The 13,486-nt window shown below is 51.6% G+C and overlaps 1 protein-coding gene across 1 annotated transcript in view; it reads right to left on the minus strand.

The window, feature by feature from the left end:
• The window catches only part of LOC146869341 (coiled-coil alpha-helical rod protein 1-like), a 223,758-nt gene that overhangs the window by 60,116 nt on the left and 150,156 nt on the right, over positions 1-13,486 (minus strand). The window lies entirely within an intron of this gene.

Genomic DNA, 13,486 nt, shown 5'->3' on the forward strand with positions numbered 1-13,486 from the left:
GCCCACTACCTGCTGGGCAGCTGGGGACAAGAACAGGGCCTAAACGCTGCAGCTGGCACGAAGGGCTGCGCAGCTGGGGAAGTCAAATGAGTCATGGGCTCTCAATGGCCCTTGAAATAATGTCCAAAACGTTGGAGCCACCTAGGCTCTAAAAACGATATGTCCCCCAGTACTGTGGAGCGCACTGGCTCCTGAAATCATTGGGCCAAACAGAAAGAGAACTTGCCCCCAGCATTGGAGCCAACTGGGGCTCTGCAAACAAATAGGCAAAGCGTTGGAACCACACGGGGCTCTGTAAATAAACATGCCCCCCCCTGGAGCGCACTGGCTCCCGAAATAATCATGCGCCAACGTTGCAGTTGCCCACTGTCACGTAGGGCAACTGTTAAAATATGGCTGGAACGGCACGGGCCCCTTTGGGCCCTCTCTCCATGACTGTGCCCATCGTTGGGGCGGCCCGCTCTCTTGCGGGACCGCCCAGGCGCCGACAATGCGCCTTGATTTGCCCCTATAACTCTGGTGCCCACTGGGGCTCTTCCACCCACAACACTGCCCCACGTTAGGCCCCACTCACCGGGACTTGAATCAGGCGCTCCTCTCCCTTGCTGGCTCATCTCCAGTGCGGCAGGGGCAGGCTCTCACCTTGGACTTCACCCGGGCCCCGTCCTGGGACCCGGGACTATTTAGACATACGCGGGCTCCCTCAACTCACGGGAGCCCCGCGAGGCATACACAGTCCTCTGGGCCATCTTCCTTAACCCGGGCCCCCTCCGGGGACCCGGGACTTCGGCTCCTCTCCCTGGCGGGGCTTCCCTCCTCGAGCGAGGAAGCCCCGCCCACTGGGACAGTCTTGCCTTCCTTCCGGGTCGCGCTGGGCAGCAGCCCGGAAGAGGTTCCATTGCGGCCCGGCTGAGGTGGTGATTTTTCTTCGCGAGAGGGGTAGGCTCCCTCGAGAGTAAAAACTACTTTCACAAGGCGGGGTGGGTACCCGCCGCTATCGCCACAGAAACAAGCGGCATGAAAGCGGGGCGGGCCCCCGCATATAGGTACACCAAGCAAGCGGGCGGCACTCGCAATCACCACAAAGACATCACGGGGGAATCCCTCGCAATTCAAAAATGTACAGCGGGGTGGGTGTAGGAAGGTGGAATCTGACTATATGGTTGCCCCCACTTTTTTCCTGGTGTTGGCATGGTTTTTGACTAGTCTGGCTGGGATCCTGCTATCCAGGACCCCAGCCTATCTGCTTACTCCCTTAAACGACTTGGTGTGCATATTAGATGCACTGGTGATTGGATACTGTGGTACCTTATGAGCCCTCGCGGTAAATGCTAACTTTGAGATGGCTGCATCAAAACATGTCGTGTTTGGTGTCAAACAACTTGGAATCATACCCCCACACCAGTAACTGGTGTGGGAGTATGATCCCACCCTTCTAGAGGGGACGACATGTACCCACTGTACTAAACGGTAGAAATCTCAAAGAGCCCTGGCATCACAAAATGGATGCCACCAGCACAGACACTGGGCTGCCCTCCTGCTGATGACCGAAACTCGCAGTGGAGGAAGCCCAACAAAAGGCATCTTGTCACAGGGAGGTGTTACCACCTCCCAGACTGGATTTAGTGTATTGGAGCTGGGTGGGTGCACTCTTAGAGTGCTTTGAAGTCCTGCACTGGGGGAGCAGTAGGCTCCTCTGTGCATATGCCAGTTCAAACCGGTCCAGGGGGTACCTGCCCCTGCTCTGGCGCGAAACTGGACAAAGGGAAGTGGGTGTAGCCACCCACTACCCTGACCCTCCTAGAGGAGTGGTCATAGAGCTAGTCCCTCCCATATCTTCACTATAAGATACCAAGCATTGCCAATTCAATTCAGATTACCCATGGACGACGCTCTACAAAGAAGAATCCTGGCCCTTCGACGTTCCACTATCTCTGGAAGACTGAAGAATCTCCCTTGGAGTCAAGGAGTGACTCCCCTGCTTGGCAGGCACCAGTAACTTGAATCGACGGTTGCAAACTTAATCGCTCCCGCCGGAGTCCGAAGTCCCTGCGTCCCCTGAAGCAGATTTCCTGACCTCTCGACGGCCATTTTGAATCCCCAGTGGAGCTGTGGCATCTGGACCCCACGAGTGACGAGGAACAGCAATACCAGGGAACCGTGCACTGATTTCAAGTGCAAACCCTAAACAACGTTCCACGAACTTGTGCTTTGGACCACTTGTGGCCAAAGTCCCTAGCAGGTCTGGTACCTAAAATCAGCGGCCTACCCCGTCCCGAGTGACCGTGGGCTCCTGTGAAACTTTTCCTGCAAAGGCGTCTTTGCGGTTGCTTGCCTGTTGGCTAGTTACTCCTCCGAAGACTTTCTAATCTACTTCAAGGGCTCTCCTGTTTGCTCCGGGACTGCTCTCACTTACCCTCGCTGGGTAAGTCCATCAGACCTTGCTGGTCTGCACCATCGTCAATCTTCAGTCCACACGAGACTTGCAGTTGCCAAGGCTTGTTGGCGCCAATCCGGTTGCCGACTCCTCCATCAGCTGCAGACGTCGTGGGACCCTCCAAATCCAGCTGCTGGTCATCGTTGATCACTCCTGGACCTCGTGAGCGAAGAGACAAAACCACATCAACAGCCTGAATCGACGCGACATCGGTGGTCATCCATCTTGCTGGCCACCGGTCACTGGCAAGTGATCTTGAACACTGTCCCCTCAATTTGCAGGTCTTCTCCAACTTCAATAAACCTTCGGATTCCAGCGGGCACCTCTCCAGTCGCCACAAGCAGCAAGTCTTCAGTGATCTCCATTGAAAACAGCATCTCGACCCGACACCAAAAGACAACTATGCACCCGGCTTCCCTGGGTGAGGTAACTCAAGCACTCCGGTGCCCAAGTGTGTGTTGGCCCTCGAAATACTTACCTTGTAAGTGGCTAGCTTGTTGACTGTACAGAAGTGCCCTAAACCTTTAAAATACAAACCACAACTTTTGCCATTGAAACCAATAGGAAACCCGCGGCTGTGTTTAGACACTGCACGCGTCTCCCGTGGGCTGATTACTTACCTGCTAACACTGCAGAAGTAAAGCCCCAGCGATTCCCAAGGCCCTAGGCCTTTTCATTTTGCAAGTCGAGTTTGTTAAACCACTTTTTTAGTATATGGTCTGGTATGCCCCTAGGGCTCCAGCCATATTTGTGCTTAATTTATTGAGAAGTGTTGACATTTGAATGTGTACTTGTCTTCTAATCTCATAAAGAGATTAGTAGAGTGTGTCTAGAAATAAATACATATATATTTGATATATATACCTGTGTGGTGTCCTTTCATTTAGTAATTCAAGAGATTATAAGGTTAAACAAGCTGCTTAACATTCCTCAGAGACTTAGCCTGAAGGCTGCTCTCCACAGCTACCACTAGGATAGCTTTCTTTAAAAGGTTGTCTTAAACCTATCTACCGTAAGAGTCGAATTGGACTGGTGCAAGGTGGCCACTATAACTAGTGACCAGCATATGCCAGGCCAACTTCTCACATTGGTGGGCAGCGTGTGGGATTCCAGCTTGCCATTGTTTTACCAGAAAATCTCTATTTGAATTACTAACTGAAAACCACTTAAGGTACTCAAGGTACATATAAAGTCAAGCTAGTATCAATAAGTTCTACTGAACTTAGAGTTGTTTGTGAAGGGCTAAGCACACCCTTGCTACAACTCAAGCTAGGTTCAGTAGGCCTCAACTAGTGTAGGTAGTACAACACTGCACAACACTAGTATGTCCTACCAGGGTGGAGCCAGTGGGTCCATCCCATATCAGTACAAAGACATAGCCTACACTGAACTGAAGGCATTATGCTTTGAAAGGAAACTGGGGGTAGGCAGGAGTCCCTCTTCACAACACCTGATAGATCTGTTAGTAGCAGATGATCTGAAACTAGCTCTAGGAGTTAGTGGATCTGGATCAGGGGGTGGGTCAACCATAGTCTCTGGGTCTGATGATGAAAATCAGGATGACCAGGAGTCTGAGGTTGAAGGGCCAGACCCAGAAGGGTCTGAAAAGAACAGAGGAATTCTCCCTAAGAGAGCTGAAAGAGTGGAAGATAGGCCAAGGTCCCTCTCAAGGGACTCTGGCCATTCTGGAAGAGTATTTGTTCAGCAGAGGAACTCTAACTATCCCAGAGAGACCTCCTCTGACAGAAGGTTCAAGATGCTCCAGTATGAGGAAGCTAGGCTTGCCCTCAGAACCAAGCAATTGGCCTTAGATAGGGAAGCCTTCAAGCTCCAAAGAGCTTCTAAGAAGGAGGGGTTAGATACCCCTGGTGGCAGCAACAGTGTCCCTAGAGGCAGAGATTACATTCCAGACCATAGGAACCTGTCCAAGGTTATTCCTCCCTACCAGAGTGGGGATGATATCCACAAATGGATAACTGCTATGGAGAGGACCTGTAAAGTTCAGCAGGTCCCCCAGAAACAGTGGGCAGCAATCTTGTGGCTCTCCTTTTCAGATAAAGGTAGAGACAAGCTCCTCACTGTTAGAGAAGAGGATGCTAATGACTATGAATCCCTGAAGAGTGCATTAATAGATGGGTTTGGCTTAACCACTGAACAGTACAGGTTCAAGTTCAGAGACACCTAGAAAGCACATACTCAGGATTGGGTGGACTTTGTAGACTGTGCTACCAAGGCTCTGGAGGGTTGGATAGTTGGCAGTAGAGTCACTGACTTTAAAGGATTGTATAATTTGATTATGAGAGAGCAGATCCTTAATAATTGTCAAAACCAACTCTTACACCAGTACCTGGTGGACTCTGATGTGACCTCTCCCCAAGAATTGGGAAAGAAGGCAGACAAATGGGTCAGAACCAGGGTTAGGCCCAAGAACCAAAGTGGTGACCAGAAGAAAGATTCCACTAAGCCCAAAGAGAAAGGTGGGGATGATAAAACAGAAAAGTCCTCTGAAAGGCCCCAAAAACCCAGTTCTGGGGGTGGGTCCCAAAATCCTTCCTCCTCCAATAAGAAACCATATTGGCATGTGTGCAAACAACCTGGCCACTGGAAAACTGACTCCAGCTGTCCAAAGAATGGCAATAAAGAAAAAGTTCCTCCCATTGCAGCTCCCACACCTCCTGTTACTACCAATAGTAATCCCCCAGGTGGTGGGAGTGCACCCAAAAACTTAGTTGGGTTTTCTTGGGGAACTCAGGTGGACTCTGGCCTAACCAGGTCCCCTACACAAGCAACTCTAGTCTGTGATGGTGGCACGGGGTTTGCCAACTTTACCATGAGTCCCAATATCTTGGGCAGGTACAGACAAGAGCCCATGATCAATGGTCAGAAGGCTGTGGCCTACAGGGACACAGGGGCTCGTGTCACCATGGTGACAAGGAGACTAGTGCCCCTAGAACAGCTTTTACCTGAGTTTAGCTACCAGGTGACCAATGTAGATGGAATTAGGACAGACCATCCCATGGCAGTAGTAAATCTCAGCTGGGGAGGGGTCACTGGCCCAAAGAGAGGCAGTGTCCCCAACCTTGCCTGTAGATTGTTTACTGGGGAATGATCTAGAAATCTCAGCCTGGGCTGAGGTAGACCACAATGCCCATTTAAGAATGTTAGGCATCCCTGAGAGAGTGGATGAGACCCTGAGGGCCTCACCTCCACCCCAGGAGAAAGTAAGGGGAGTGAAGCCTGAAACTATGGATCACTCCACACAAACAGAGAGCATAGGGGGGTGAGGAACAGTCCTCCCCCCACCAGACTGAAGGTAAGGGTCAAGTTTCTAAGGGAACTGATCCTGCCCATTGTGAAGTAACTGCCCCAGAAGTGGTCAGGCCTGTCCTGACCACAGCTCTGATGGCAGGGGATCCTTCCAAGGTGGCACCCAGTCTGGAGCAGGTATCATGCCCCTCTCTACCCTGCCTCAGTCAGCCCAGGGCTGCAGAGATCAGGGAGGTCAGTGGACCCTTAATGGGCCCCTGTCCAGAGGAACCCCCTCATCAGCAGATTAGGGACACCCAGCAGAGTAGCTCTAGCCAGGTGAATATTCCTCTACAAACTGAGGGATCCCCCTTACCCCTAGGTACAGGCATCCCACAGATGGACTCTGTTGGGCACAGGAAGACCTGGGACATACTTGCCCCAAACATTCCAATGCCCTCCACTGCTCCAACCAGAGGGACCCAACCCCCAGCTGTAGGCAGCCAGAGGTTGACCCTTAGGGCCAGATATGACACAGTCATGGACAGAAAGGCTTCCATGGTGACCAGTGTTCTGAGGAAGTTGAGACCACCCCAAATAGGGCCTCACTTCCAGACTCAGACACCCCACCAACCTACTTCTGTACCAAAACACAATACAGGTAATTTCCCTAGACTTTGGAGAAACTCTAGAACCCCTTGGGGTAGGATTTCCCAAGTGGACCATGAGACAGGGAGCAACCATGCTAGTGCAGGTTCTTCCTTATATGGCCACTCAGGAAATAAAGGCTTACCTGGGCAAGGTTAGCCTTATCTCCTTTCGTTTGGGGGGGGGGGGGGGGGGGATGTGTAGTAAGTTGGAATCTGACTATATGGTTGCCCCCACTTTTTTCCTGGGGTTTGCATGGTTTTTGACTAGTCTGGCTGGGATCCTGCTATCCAGGACCCCAGTCTATCTGCTTCCTCCCTTAAACGACTTGGTGTGCATATTAGATGCACTAGTGATTGGATACTGTGGTACCTTATGAGCCCCTAGTATATGGTACCTTAGGTACCTAGGGCATTGGTACTTCACAGGCCTACCAGGGGCTGCAGCAAGTATTATGCCACCCCTGGGAAGTATTCTCAATCTGACACCACAGGCCTGCTACTGCAGCCTGTGTGAGGTAGTGTTAGCACTCCTCACTGAGGTATAGGTTCCTATATCTCACCATACACACACATATAAACCTATCAGTCACCCCTATTGCAGGCCCTATCAATCCTGTGGACAGGGTGCTTGGTTGACTATGTGAGGAGGTGCTTCTGCCTGAGCAGGACCCCTCTGCAGCTGGCAGAGTCTATTCTCTGCCGCTGTTTGTGGATGCGGTTAAACCATATACTCTTAAGTGCATTATAACCTCGCGGTAAATGCTAACTTTGGTATGGCTGCATCAAAACATGTCGTGTTTGGTGTCAAACAACTTGGAATCATACCCCCACACCAGTAACTGGTGTGGGAGTATGATTCCACCCTTCTAGAGGGGACGACATGTACCCACTGTACTAAACGGTAGAAATCTCAAAGAGCCCTGGCATCACAAAATGGATGCCACCAGCACAGACACTGGGCTGCCCTCCTGCTGCTGACTGAAACTCGCAGTGGAGGAAGCCCAACAAAAGGCATCCTGTCACAGGGAGGTGTTACCACCTCCCAGACAGGATTTAGTGTATTGGAGCTGGGTGGGTGCACTCTTAGAGTGCTTTGAAGTCCTGCACTGGGGGAGCAGTAGGCTCCTCTGTGCGTATGCCAGTTCAAACCGGTCCAGGGGCTACCTACCCCTGCTCTGGCGTGAAACTAGACAAAGGGAAATGGGTGTAACCACCCACTACTCTGACCCTCCTAGAGGAGTGGTCATAGAGCTAGTCCCTCCCATATCTTCACTATAAGACACCAAGCATTGCCAATGCAATTCTGATTACCCCTGGACGACGCTCTACAAAGAAGAATCCTGGCCCTTCGACGTTCCACTATCTCTGGAAGACTGAAGAATCTCCCTTGGAGTCAAGGAGTGACTCCCCTGCTTGGCAGGCACCAGTAACTTGAATCGACGGTTGCAAACTTCATCGCTCCCGCCGGAGTCCGAAGTCCCTGCGTCCCCTGAAGCAGATTTCCTGACCTCTCGACGGCCATTTTGAATCCCCAGCGGAGCTGTGGCATCTGGACCCCACGAGTGACGAGGAACAGCAATACCAGGGAACCGTGCACTGATTTAGAGTGCAAACCCTAAACAACGTTCCACGAACTTGTGCTTTGGACCACTTGTGGCCCAAGTCCTTAGCAGGTCTGGTACCGAAAATCAGCGGCCTACCCCGTCCCGAGTGACCGTGGGCTCCTGTGAAACCTTTCCTGCAAAGGCGTCTTCGCGGTTGCTTGCCCATTGGCTAGTGACTCCTCCGAAGACTTTATGATCTACTTCAAGGGCTCTCCTGGTTGCTCCGGGCCTGCCCTCACTTACCCTCGCTGGGTAAGTCCATCAGACCTTGCTGGTCTGCACCATTGTCAATCTTCAGTCCACACGAGACTTGCAGTTGCCAAGGCTTGTTGGCGCCAATCCGGTTGCCGACACCTCCATCAGCTGCAGACGTCGTGGGACCCTCCAAATCCAGCTGCTGGTCATCATCGATCACTCCTGGACCTCGTGAGCGAAGAGACAAAACCACATCAACAGCCTGAATCGACGCGACATCGGTGGTCATCCATCTTGCTGGCCACCAGTCACTGGCAAGTGACCTTGAACACTGTCCCCTCAATTTTCAGGTCTTCTCCAACTTCAATCCACCTTCGGAAACTAGCGGACACCTCTCTAGTCGCCACAAGCAGCAAGTCTTCAGTGATCTCCACAGCATCTCGACCCGACACCAAAAGACACCTATGCACCCGGCTTCCCTGGGTGAGGTAACTCAAGCACTCCAGTGCCCAAGTGTGTGTTGGCCCTCGAAATACTTACCTTGTAAGTGGCTAGCTTGTTGACTGTACAGAAGTGCCCTAAACCTTTAAAATACAAACCGCGACTTTTGCCATTGAAACCAATAGGAAACCCGCGGCTGTGTTTAGACACTGCACGCGTCTCCCGTGGGCTGATTACTTACCTGCTAACACTGCAGAAGTAAAGCCCCAGCGATTCCCAAGGCCCTAGGCCTTTTCATTTTGCAAGTCGAGTTTGTTAAACCACTTTTTTAGTGTATGGTCTGGTACGCCCCTAGGGCTCCAGCCATATTTGTGCTTAATTTATTGAGAAATGTTGACATTTGAATGTGTACTTGTCTTCTAATCCCATAAAGAGATTAGTAGAGTGTGTCTAGAAATAAATACATATATATTTGATATATATACCTGTGTGGTGTCCTTTCATTTAGTAATTCAAGAGATTATAAGGTAAAACAAGCTGCTTTACCTTCCTCAGAGACTTAGCCTGAAGGCTGCTCTCCACAGCTACCACTAGGATAGCTTTCTTTAAAAGGTTGTCTTAAACCTATCTACCATAAGAGTCGAATTGGACTGGTGCAAGGTGGCCACTATAACTAGTGACCAGCATATGCCAGGCCAACTTCTCACAGTGGGCACCCGCCAAAAGGCCAATACCACGGGGTGGGCACCCGCAGGTAAAGACAAAGATAAGCAGCAACAACGCGGGGTGGGCACCCGCCAAATCGGCATCCAGGGGGGAATCCCTACGTTGGGGAATCCCTCTTCCTCCTCATGCAGCGCAGCGCTGCCAAGGCCCACATGTTCCTCCTTCTTGGGGGGAAAGATAGCGCTTCCCAGGCGCTAGGGGCAACAGAAAGTCCTGGAGAAAAAGAATAGGTCCCAACCAGGAAAGTCCTCCAGCATCCAGGGCATCCAGGGGCTGGGCAGGGCCCAGGGAGGCAAGCCTTCCCCTGGGCCCCAGCAGCAGCACGCCCCTGGTAGATTCGAGTCAGAGCAAGAACATTTTCATGGGGTCACAGCCCCTCTTTTATACACAGAATCCTTTGTTTCCTAAGGTGCAGGGAAGGGGCGGACCAGATGCAACTGGTTCCTGAGCACTTTGTTTTGCTCAGCCCCTCTCCCTATTCACAGGACAGGCCCGGGACATCAGACGCACCACAGGGGGTGGAGCCAGCATTGTGTGGGGATAGCCCAGCCTTATTCAGGTCCCAGGTGTACTCCTCCCTGCCATCAACATGCAGATCTCCCCACCCACCACCGGGGCAGACCCATCCTGACGACAGACACATCAGCCAATCTTAAGCCAGACAGTCACTGCACATTTATGTCAGTGTCTAGAAGTGGCACTTCTACACTAGACACAGTAACGCCGCACACATCATCACGCAGCATTTAATCTCACGAGTTCACACATACCAAACTCGACCCTGCACTCCTCTCACATCAGGGCTTAGCACGGTCACTCATATCCCCCATGCATTCCTATGGGAGGGCAGGTCAGTCTCACTAAACCATACACAGAGCGCACGCGCTTTCCACTGGGACACAGTGTGAAAGCGCCTAGAGGCCTAAAACCACTAGTACAACACAGGAAAAAGGCTAGGATAATGCAAAAAGTTCTAGGGGTGAACTTGCCAGAAGGGCCAAGTCCAACACTGCTCTATTTAATAATTGGCCAAACCCCAGGTGGTCATCTGGAGGTGATGGTTTGGAGGGATATGGTGTAGGGTCAGGCATATCTGGCAGAGGGTATGCCCAGTGGTGCGGTATCTGGATCCGTGAATGGATCATTAGGATCACCCCCTCCCCCTAGGTCATTATCATCATCCTGTGGAGGTGGTGTAGGTGATGGAGTGGGTAGAGGTAAGGGTGGTGTAGGCAGAGGGGGTGGGGTAGAAGGTAGTATAGGAGAGGAAGGAAGAATAGGTGATGTTGCAGAGTCCTTTTTAGGTCTCGGCTAGCGATGGCTGCGCTTGCGCAGTCTCGCTCGCGAGAGATAATGACTTGGGAGAAGAGGGGCTTGAACCCGCCCCTCTTCTCCCCTGTTCTCCATTGGCTGGCCTAGTAAATGCTGGCCAGCCATTGGAGAAGTGGTCCCGTCACTCCAATAATGCCCCGTCCTTTTCGGATCGGGGGGCGTGTTTTTTGCGAAAAGTCTCAGGGAGGAGACAACAGCAAAACACGCCCCCGAATCCGAAAAGGACACTGCGTTTCTCCGAGGCATTTCTTCTTGACCTCGGAGAAAGGCGGTGGTGTGCATTTTGCTCTGCCTTGTTCCTCATATCGATTTACTGTAAAGCGCTCCAGTACCTCTGATTAATACCCGCGCTATTTAAAAATGTATAAATAAATAAAATCCCCGTCCCTCTTGTAAAATCTCTTTGCTAGAATGTAGTTTATGTGGTAAATGCACTACGCGTCTCTTTAAACACCTCCCTTTCAAGGGCGCCCAAAAGTTGCGTGTGTGCATTTTTCGGTTAAGGGGGTCTGTACAAAAAAATCTGCAAATCCACCCACTCATTAGGACTTCCGAGAAAGACGTCGCTTGGGCTTTTTAATAATTTGTACCGTCTGTAAAACTCTTTTGCTATGAGCATTTTAATTGCCTGCTACTACAATGCTTGACAAAGGCTTGATGGCGGCGCTATTTAAAAACAAATACTGAAATTATAAAGTCAGTAGCCGAGCCAGTAAAACTGCTTGCCTTCTCGTTCAAGTCACGCTCACAGTGAGATTTCAGCAATATTTGTTTTCAGGAGCGCGCCTCGACTCAGAACCATTCTTGGCGCTGTGCTGCTGGGGCGCCAGGGAGGCGGTCGCTGGATCAGACGTCTCCGCCGCCCCCCCCCCCCGCCCCCGCCCCCCGTCAAAGCTCAGGCCTCTCAGTTCAACTCCTCCAGCAGGAAACACCTGCAGGCGTACCCCGAGGAGGGAGAGGCGGGGGGCTCTGGAGCAGGCCCCCCATACCCACACCTCCACACCTGGGAAGGAGGCCAGCGGCGGGGTCTGGCGTCCCTTATCCGCCATCAGCGCTATCTATCATCAGCCAGCCCCCTCCGAGGGCCAGCTCGGCCTTGAGGGGCATCGTGACACGGATGGGCGTCGTGACATGGTACTCCCGATCACAGCAACAGAAGAAGTCACTCCAGACCTTCAAACGAATGTTTACCCACACAGATGGCAAAAAATAGAACAACGATAGGGTGGAGGGAGGTGGAAACAGGAGGGAAGCATAGGGTGGGGGAGGGGGTGGAAACAGGAGTGCAAGTGGGGGAGAAAGGAGGACAGGGCTGGACTGGTCTACAGGGAGGGCGGGACTGGCAATGCAAGAGGGCAGAGGGGTACTTCCAGGACAGGACTGGCCGTGGAGCACAGGGGGTGGCCTTGGTGCGCTCACAGACAGAGGCTAACAAGACATGACAAGCATTTACAATGCAACGGTCTCGGCATTGTTAAAGTTAGAGCTATTGCCATTGCTCATGACAATGCCGTTTCTTTAAATGTTTTAAAAACAAAAACATAAACAAAAATAATGTCATGAGCAATGCCAATAGCTCTAACTTTACCAATGCCGAGACCATTGCATTGTAAATGCTTGTTGTTTATAGGAACTGGGACAGGTGTTGTGTCCAGTTTCCGTTTCTTACATGGCACCGCGTTGACATGTCCAGTTTTTGGATTAATATAGATCTTTTTCTGTCTTGGATCAATGGGATCTGGATGGAAAAGTTCTTGTTCTTCGGGAACAGTCTTTGGTGCCGATTTTTTCGGTTCCGATCAAGGTTTTGGTTGATCGGTGGAGTTTTTGGCTTTAGGAGGTGTGTTAGAGTCCTTAGCCGGTGGTTTCGGTGCCGATGAAGGTTTCGGAGCCGAAGTTGAATCTTTCAGCTTGGGAACTTTCGGTGCCGGTTTATCTATGGACCTCGATGTTTTCGGTGCCGAAGGCGTTGGAGCCGATTTTGGTGCCGAGAGGTCTTTTGTCTCGGTGCCCAAGGAACAATGACATGCGGCTTGCTCGGGCCCGAGCTACCGGAGGGCTTATGTTTCTTCGGAGCCGAGCCCGGAGGCGGGGCTTCTGAAGGATGTTTTCGGTCTTGACTGAGGCCAGCAGGCGAAGTCTTGACCAATGCCTTTGGTTTTGGAGGGGTTGGGTCAGGGGCAGTAGTACTCACACGTTGCCCAGGTGTAATGGGGTCGTCTGAGTCGTCTGCTTCGGAGATGATTTGTAGATTCTCGGAATCTTCTTCCGGGACATCGGGACCCTCATCAAAGATATTTTCTGGTTCCGGAGCTGGTCTCTGTGCCATGATGTGGCGTCGAGCTCATCGATCTCGAATGGTCTTTTTGGATCGAAATGCTGCGCAGGCTGGACAGCTGGACTCGTCGTTTTCCGGTGATAGGCACAGGTTACAGACTTTGTGGTGGTCACTGTGCGGAAATTTTGCTCCACACTGGGGGCATTTTTTGAACGGCGTCCTTTCCATGAGCCATAGGCCTTACGGCGTGGATAGGCCCAGCAGTCCGCGTCGACGTCCGGAATCGAGCCGATGAAATCGATGTCGAGTGAAGGTGCTTCGATATCTTTGTATTCGAAAAGCTTGTGAATTGAGATTTTCAACCGGAGCGGAAAAGTTACATCCAAACCCAATGGCGGAAAAAAACAATCTGAGGATGGAGTTGATGCCCATGCGCACTGTAGTCCAAGGGAGGAGTCACCTATCTCGTGACCAAAGACTTCTTCCGAAGACAACAACAACCTGCAAGCATCCGAGCCCAACACCAGATGGCGATCTAATATCCTAAGTGTGTGATCTGCAGCTCATATGCCTCGAA

Source organism: Triturus cristatus, chromosome 1_1, assembly GCF_964204655.1.
Source record: "Triturus cristatus chromosome 1_1, aTriCri1.1, whole genome shotgun sequence".
Lineage (NCBI taxonomy): Eukaryota > Metazoa > Chordata > Amphibia > Caudata > Salamandridae > Triturus > Triturus cristatus.